Below are 9,501 nucleotides of genomic sequence, written 5' to 3' on the forward strand. Positions count from 1 at the left end.
TTGTGTTTTAAAACAATAATTTCATTGATGGCTGGTGGAAGTATAAACTACCTTGGTTCCAGATCTCTCATACAGGATCTAATTATTACCCACATTAGCAACGAGCTTAGCAGGCATGAAATAAATGGGTTAATTATCTTTGAGGATATGCACAGTATTATTCCTATTTTATGATACCATTAGGGATTACGTGATTACATTCTAGAAAGCTTGTGACTCGGAAGGCAATTTGGAAAATGTAATTTTCCTTTGAAAATTGATTTTATAAAATTGCTTTAGTTCATTTTAAAATCCCATGACACTAAAGCTGAAGAAGTTTTTGAATATTTCAGAGCTGGTTCCATCTGCCTTATATCCCGAAGGCCTTTCAATTTAGGACAAATCTCTTAAGCTGCTTTCATTGTTTGCGAAGGGATTGTTGCTTACTTTAATTTTCCTTGGAAAAATGGGGTGCTGCAAGCTCTTTCACTCTGAAGTATCCATTTATATTGAAAAAATATTTTTGAGAAACTTTCAGTTCTTAGATTAGCAAACTCCAAGTTCTATTATTTGTCTATCATTTACAACATAATTGAATTAAACCACACACATCTCTTTCCTGTTATGAATGTGTAATGTGAAAGATTATGCAAGATTGAATGTTTCAACTGAAATAATTCCAGAGGCCAGTATTCCACCACCAAGTCACCCTTGATTTATACATGGAGCATCCTCGACACTGATCCAGCTCCCTCAGAGCCAACAGAACCTCTGACACGACTGTTTATAACTATCATCCAGGGCTCTTTTATTGGACCAGATTAACAGCCCCAATCAGGGAACTCATATTCTATGAGATCCTCCAGACTGACCCTTTTAAATCACTGCATCCCTCCCCACCGAGTCCAAGAACATGGACCAGTTTTTTTTTTGCAGCTCCTCCTGGGGTGATTCAGCATTGGGTCAGGTTCCTCCAACTCTGCCTCTGATACAGATGCCAGGTAATGCACAGTAGCTCACCTCTTGCGCCCAGAGCATCCCAGAGGAAATTTCAGATGGAAAAGACATTGAGGCAGCGACATCTGCTGTGTCCACCTCAGATTCTGAGGTATCTTCAATACTCGACAGAGAGGGAGAACCCAGGGGTTTGGGAACAGTCAGAAAGGCAGTCTAGGAGCGAGGCATGATTTTCTCCCAAATCGTTTGTGGATTTACAGCTTTCAAGTGGTCCACATGCTTGTTCAGGACTATCACTCACCCAAACTTTATATGTCACTGGACCTCACCTGGGGTCAACCATGCTTCTTAACCATGCAGGGAAATTCTGTGGTTCGTACACCAAAGTTCTGAACCAGCCCAATATTCTGGTTGTTATCCACTTTAACTCCCCCTCCTACTCCCCTGGTGACACGTCCATCCTTGGCCTCCTCCACTGTCGGACTGAGGCCAAACACAAACTGAAGGAACAGCACCAGATATTTCACCTTTGGAGCTTACAGCCCAAAGGCCTGAATATTGACTTCACCAGCATCCAAAATCTCTCCTCCCCCCACTTGTCCCTCTTCCCACTCACCTATCCACTCCACCCTTCCACTGACCAACCACAATAAACCCTACCTGCATCCATCTATCTCTATCTCACCCACCCTCCCCATAGCCCCACCCCCCATTTACTTCTGAGCTTCCCTCCCCTTCCAGTCCTGAAGAAGGGTTCCAACCTGACATCTGAGATAATAGGAACTGCAGATGCAGGAGAATCCGAGATAACAAGGTGTGGAGCTGGATGAACACAGCAAGCCAAGCAGCATCCTAGGAGCAGGAAAACTGATGCTTCGGGCCCAGACCCTTCACCAGAAGTCTGGGTCCAAAGTGTCAGCTTTCCTGTTCCTATGGTTCTGCTTGGCCTGCTGTGTTCACCAGCTCCACATCTTGTTATTTCCAACCTGAAATGTTGACTTTCCTGTTCCTTGGATGCTGTTTGACCTGCTGTGCCTTTCCAGCTCCATATTTTTTGACTCCCTCCTCTCTCGCTTAGCAGAATCTTCTGTCTGGCATGAGAGGTCATGATGACGTTGCACTGTCACCCCCATGTCTGGGAAAACCTGATTTAACTGTTCCAAACAGGTGTACGTGGACTTTCCAGGATGTGCACTTTTCTGGAGAGCACTACATTAGTTCTTTTACTCAATTTAGGTCTAGTGGGACTCTTTTGCTGTCTTGAATCTGTATACCCGCATCAACTACAATGACTTGCTGGCCTGGATCCTGAAGAAAATTTTAACCATCTGGCTGAGGTTTGACTTTGTTTTGAGGTTGTGCTATGGGCTGACCTAGAGTCTCTCTGTTCAGGGCATGTCCAGACTGAGGCTATATAATTGCCTTCTCTTGAGTGGTGTTCTCCAAGCTCATTTGGACTGGTGATGGTGTCAACTTTCATCAGAATACCCTGCAACTCATATTCTCTACTTCCCGCATTTTCCAATGATAAAACCATTGTGGTGTCTGTTTGAAGTTTAGTTGGGCTTCAGCCAGTAGATGCTTTTGCATAGTTACATCATTCATCCCACATATCAGTCTCTCACCATCTCATTAAAGGTTAAATCAAAGTCACATGCCTCTGCCAATTGTCTTAACCTAGTCAAAAACCCTGACAGGTTCCCCTGGTTCTCGAATTGCATCTCAGAATTAGGAGGCGGCTTGGGATCGTAATATTCTTCAACTAAATTTGTCAACTCTTGAAAAAATTTTAGTATCAGGTGCCTCAGGGGAAGTTAGGATCTTAATAAAAAAAGCTGCAAATCCACAAGCTGTCAGGAGAATAACTCTTGCTTTTCATCTGCCCTGATGTCATTTGTCTGGAAAAAAGGAATTCATTCTTTCCACATTCTAGGCCCAGTTTTCAACAGCAGGATCGAACAAGTCAAGCTTCCCAAATAACATCATGATGTCAGAAAAGCTTACCCCAACTCAAAGACAACTGTCATGAGTGAATTTCTTCAGAAACATGCATTTTTTTTTCTCATCACCACAAAAATAATTCAAGAGAGGCCAATATTCCACCACCAAGTCAGAGTTCTTGATACTGATCCAGCTCCCTCAGACCAAACAGAACCATTTGACAGTCCTGTTTATTATCTGTCAGCTAGGACTTCTTGATTGGACCAGATGAATAACCCCAATATGGGAACTCATTCAATGAGATGCACCTGCCTGACCTTATTACAATAACAAACTATAGCAACATAATGATAATTGTTGAAAATAGCACACTTCTGGTATTTTAAAGCACACCCAAGAAAAACTGGAGAATTATGTATGTGTTGTAAATTGTTGGTAGATTGCACATTGTAGTGTACGCAAATACTATAAGAGTAATAGCAGGATAACTACATTTTCTGAATAAAGGTTGCGTAATACGTTTTCCTTTGATGAGAAACAGAATTACACTGAAATATGGTTCAATGTACACTTGTTATCTTGAAAGTGACCTATTCTTCATGTAGAAATGCAGCTAGTGGATGTCAGGATGCTATTCATATAGTGCATTTCCATTAACCTGAAGTCTTTGGTAGTATGTACATTACTGGATAGTAAACCCTGATTGATTTACTTTCATTCCCTAGACCAAATGTACTTAGACTGGTTGTATATTCTTATCTCTGTTGAATTACATGTAGTGTCAATATTTATTTTCTATTACAAGGCACCTTTCTGGGTTTTGTTAAAAAAATATTCTTGTGATGTGAGCATTGCTCCCCAGGTGAGTATTTCATCGTCTGTGTTCCCTGACTAAAGGCTGGTCTGATCCATAGCACCACAACCTCTACTGAGGGCAGGGTAGGGAGGCAGATCCTGAATTCACTCCAGCCAGAACTATTCTGAAGGGGTTACTGAACTCATACCATTAACTCTGCTTTATCTCCGAGGATACTGGAGTTTCTCCAGTAATTTGTCTTGTTTGTTCATGCTACAACAGGGATTGAACTCAGTTTTGGCACCAGCCCTGATCCACCCTGGCCATGAAGCCAATTAAGCCAACTAGCCCCCCCAAGAGGTCCAGGTTACAGTGGTAACAGTTTTACACACCTGTTGTAGCCTGGAGCTACAGAGAGTGTGCTGGAAAAGCTCCAATTTATTTCCATTACATGGATAACCACTGCCTGCCATAAGTGCATGTGGGTATAACTATGTTGATATTCAACCTTTGAGCATATTCTTAATACACCTTCCTTGGGCAACAGGTCCACAAATGAAACTTGAACCTGGAGCTTCTAGCTCAAAAGTAGGGGTGCTGCATCCTGCATTGCAAGTCCCCCCAGCATTTATTATCAATCTGTAAATCACTCTGGGAAGGTTGTTGGGAGCTGCCTGCTTTAACCATTGCATTTTGTATGCTGTAGGTGTAATAACCTGTGAATTCCAGCACTTTGACATTGACATCACTGCTCGGAGTGAGACACAGTCAGCTCAAAGAACAAAGTGCTGGTTCAACCTTATTCTGGAAGAGTAAATCTGACAAAGAATACTGACTCCATAGGGCTGGTTTTGCCATTAAAATCAGCCTAGTTAACCATCTCACAAAGACTCCCTCTGGGGTAAGTGAATGCCTTGTTATTTTGGCTCACCCTAGTCCAGACACAAGACACCACAGTTATCAGTGTATTCACCAAATCTGAGATACAACAGATGACGGCAAACAGGAATTCTGCCCCAGCCTTGATCAGACACTGTCCAATGCCCCAAAGGGAGCCAAGTAAATTCTCCTTTGTGTTTTCAATGGCAGAGATGGGAATGACACAAACTTCTGAAAAGGCAAGGAAAGTATAACAGGCTTTCACCAGTGGAGTTCTCCTCCTAACCAAAATGTTTAGAATATGGTCTGGTCATAAGAAAGACCCTATTTCATCAGAGAAACAAATATGAGATCTTTGGCACTGCTGTCATTCTGGACATTGGCACCTGATTAATTGTTTTCATCCAATCAAGGAACCGCAAGGATATTTGCATCGCCTGTAACATAACAGGGGCTGACAATTGCTGGAACAACCATTGGCAACTCGCTTGAATATTTGCATCAGCCTGGTACAAAACAGGCAGAAGTTACTGAAACAGTGTTTTCCTCACAGTTGGCTGTTTGCAGAAATTTATCACCATTGTCCACCTACTGCACAACATCATGTGAGTCATGATCCTCAATGGATTTATTACAGACTAATACCTCAGCAAACTGAAGCTGGCTTCAACCAATATCTATGAAGCTTGCCACAGATGTGGAGCTTCTCTACAGGAAGCTTCCAGTCCAGACCAGGAATGTCCCAATCTCGGTCATCAATCAGCAGTATGCACGCAACATTGAGCGTGTGCACACACTTAGAGGGAAATGTCCAAACCATCGTCAACACATCCACAAGGAGAGCATGGCCCTTAGGCTTAGCACCCTGAAGACAAAGATCATCCACTGGCCTCTTTCTATTCAACAACACTGTCCCTGACTATCAATATCAATGACAAGCTACGGGACCACATAGATCAATTCTCATACACTGGAATCAAAGGAAAAGGAGTAGTCCAATCAACCCATTCTAGATCACAGTTGATTATCTCCTCAATGTTACTTTCCTGCAATATCTCCATATTCCCTAATGTCGTTAGCCTCCAGAAACCTCATTAATGACTGAACTACCACAGTCCTTGGGGTAGAGAATTATAAAGATTCACCACCCCTTGAGTGAAGAAATTGCTCCTCATCTCAGTCTTAAATGACTAATCCCTTGAGATTATGTCCTGTGGTTCTACAGTCATAAGTCTTATTTATAGTCACCATGTCATGCCCTGTTACAGTTTTGCAAGTTTTGATGAGGTTACCTCTCATCTTGAAAGCTCTAAAGAATACAGGTTCAATTTCTCCTGAGAACACAATCCTGCCATCCCAGGGTGAATATTCAATATACTCCCTTTATGGCAAATATATCCTTCCTTAGATAAGGAGACCAGAACTGTACACAATACTCTTGGTGTGGTCTCACTGAAGCTTTATGTACTGCAGTAAGTCATCTTTACTTCTGGACTCAAAATCCCTTTGAATGAATATCAAATATCATTTGCCCATTTAATTGTTTGCCCCACCTATATGCTAGCTTTTACTAGCTTATGGATAAGGAGATTATAGTTCTTTTTGGATAACTTTACTTCCAACTCTTATCATTTTAGAAATATTTTGCTTTTCTATTTTTGTACCACATCTCTGGAGAAATATCAGTGATGTATCTGAAAATCATGCAAATACATTATAAGGATAGGAACTGCATGTCATTGTCCATTCTCAAGACAACATCCCTAATCTTGAAGCACTGCCTACTGCAATCAGCTATATGGAGTGGTCCACATAGTCAGCATGCCTGATTCAAGAGTTCCAAAACAAGCTTTCTATTCTGACCTTCACTAAAGCAGCAGTTACCAGGAGGGCAAAAAAATGCTTGAAGGACATCAAGTCTTCCCAGAAAAAAAAATGCAACATCTCACCAACTCATGGGAATTTCTTACCCTAGACTATCCAAACTGCAGAAGCATCCGTGAAGGTGCCAATTATCCCATGCATCTCCAACAGACTCAAAGGAAAGCCAAGTGAAAACAGTGGAAGTAACATGTGAAACATCAAGCATCCTACCTACCTACCTCTTCAAACATCACCTGCCCCACCTATAGTAGGGTGTGTGGTTCCAGCATTGGCCTGTTTAGTCACCCCAGCACCCTCTGGAGTGGAAGAAAGTCTTCCTCAGTCTTGAGGGTCAGCCAATAATAATAATAAGAAGAATCTTGATAAGCAATAGGAAGAACTCCCAATGCTGGAGGAACACAACAGGTCAGGCAGCATCAGAAGAGCAGGAGAACTGACATTTCAGTCAGGACCCTTCTTCAGAAATGGAGGGGGGGGGGGAGTGGAGCTCAAATAAATAGAGAGGGGATGGGTGGGCCTGGGGAAAGTAGGTGAGATGGTGATAGGTGAGTGCAGGTAGGGAGTCGTGGCGATTGGTTAGTGAGGTGGGAGGAGCAGGGAGGTGGTAAGAGTGGATAGGTGGGGATGAGAGGGAGGGTTGGTCATGGATGAGGCAGGGGGTGGGGAGATTTTGAAACTAGTAAAGTCAACATTGAGACCATTGTGTTGTAGGCTCCCAAGACGGAATATGAGATGCTGCTCCTCCAGTTTCTGGATGGCGTCATTGTGACACTGGAGGAGGCCCAGGACAATAATGCTAAGGTGTGTCTATTTCCTTTGGTCTTTTGAGCATAACAGGCCACTAGTTTGGGAAGTACTGTTAAAGAAGCCTCGATCAGTTGCTCAGAGCAACTTATGGATGATACACACAGGACATCATTGGCAGAGAGCATAATATTGGAGATGGCCAATAGGATGTCAGTCAAGCAAATTGCCTTCTCCTGAATAGTGTCAAGTTTTGCCAGCATGATTGGAGCTGCATTCTTCTGGATAATTGGAATGTAAGCTTGGCACTCAACTGTAGATCATGTAAAGAGTTTGGAGGTGGTTTATGTGCTGCAGAATACCCACCCTCTGACCTGCTTTTGTAGTCATAGTGTTTGTGTGGGTACTGCAGTTAATTTTCTGATTAGTTCTGACCCCTGGGATGCTCATGGTGAAATACCCAGTGGTAATAATGGCATTCAACATGGAAATAAGTAGAGGTTGATAGACTGGAGAGATAATGGGAACCGCAGATGCTGGAGAATCCGAGATAACAAAGTGTGGAGCTGGATGAACACAGCAGGCCAAGCAGCATCTTAGGAGTCTGCTATCAATAGAAGCATGAAGATGAATGGCACAAAATGAAGCCATTTAGCCTATTATGTTTGCGCCATCTGAGAAAAGAACTATTTCAGCCAAATTCCACTTTTTGTAGACTATGACCTGTACAAGAGCAGTTTTAAATGTGCTGAGCATTTCTGCCTCTATCATCCTTTCATGTAGTGAGATTGAGGACTCTGCCATCCTGTTTGTAAAAGTATTATTCTTTACCTCCCCTTTAATCCTTCTACCGATTACTTTAAAACTTTGCTTCCTTCAAGCCCTGTTATTGAGCCCTCTGTTAAAGGAACAGATTATTCCTATTTATTCAATGTCCATCATAATGTTATACACATCAATAATATCAGTGTCATCTGTTGCAAAAAATACAACCCTAATCTACCAATCTTTTCTTATAGCTAAAATTCACCATGCTTGGCAACACATTCATAAATTACCTCCATATCCTCTCAGTGCATTTATATCCTTACATTAGCTGTGGTCCAACTTGGGCTCTTGCATGATCTTCCTGCCATTATATTATGTGGCTTCTCTAATAAAAGCAAGTTACCTGTATGCCTTCCTAACTATGTTATCTGCCACCCCATGTACCTGCAGAAATCTATGGACAAGCACTTCAAGGCCCCTCTATTCATCTACATTTTTCAGTGCCCTTCTCCATATGCTATCACTTCTGTACACCAACCTGCCATTTATTGTGAATTCTCTTGATTTGATTGCCCACCAAAAGCATCGCCACAAAATCCTTTAAACTAAATTCCATTTGCCACTTCTGTGCCTATCTGATCAGTCTATTGGTATCTTCCTACGGCCTTTCTTAACTTTACCACCAATCATGTGACCAATGTTTTCACCTTCTGTACCTTTATCAGTCTCCTATATTTAAATCAAAATCAGTGAATACACACCATAAAAATCAAGGGATCTAGAATCTCACTATTTGTGTACTCAAGACATCTCAAAGTGACTCACGATCAATCGATTATTTCTACAGTGCAGTCATTATTGTTATGTCAGAAAATACAGCAGTTAATTCTATTCAACTCCTATTTTCAATGCACTGACCAAGAACAGCAAACATACCAAACATCTCCTTCACTATCCTGTCTACCCGTGACTCCACTTTCAAGGAACTGTGAATCTGTATTGCAAGATCTCTTTGTTCAGCAACACTTTCCAGGACCTTACCATTAAGTATATAACTCCTGCTGTGATTTGCCTTTCCAAAATGCAGCACCTCACATTTATCTAAATTAAACTCCATCTGCTACTCCTTGGCCCATTGGCGCATCTGCTCAAGATCTTGTTGTATTCTCAGGTGGCCTTCTTTGCTGTCCACTACAACACCAATTTGGTCTCATCTGCAAACTTATTAACCATACCTCCTATGTTCACATCCAAATCATTCATATAAATGATGAAAAGGTCACAGGCCAACAGTCTGAAAAGCAACCCTCTACCACCATCCTCTGGCTTCTACCTTCGATCCAGTTCTGTATCCAAATGGCTAATTCTCCCGCTATTCCATGTGACCTAACCTTGCTAACCAGCCTACCATGGGAAATCTTGTCAAATGCCTCACTGAAGTCCATACAGATCATGCCCACAGTTCTGCCCTCAGCAATTCTTTGTTACATTTTCAAAAACCTCCATCAAGTTATTGAGACATGACTTCCCATGTTCAAAGCCACGTTGACTAT

Source organism: Stegostoma tigrinum, chromosome 14 (genome assembly GCF_030684315.1).
Source record: "Stegostoma tigrinum isolate sSteTig4 chromosome 14, sSteTig4.hap1, whole genome shotgun sequence".
NCBI classification, from domain to species: domain Eukaryota; kingdom Metazoa; phylum Chordata; class Chondrichthyes; order Orectolobiformes; family Stegostomatidae; genus Stegostoma; species Stegostoma tigrinum.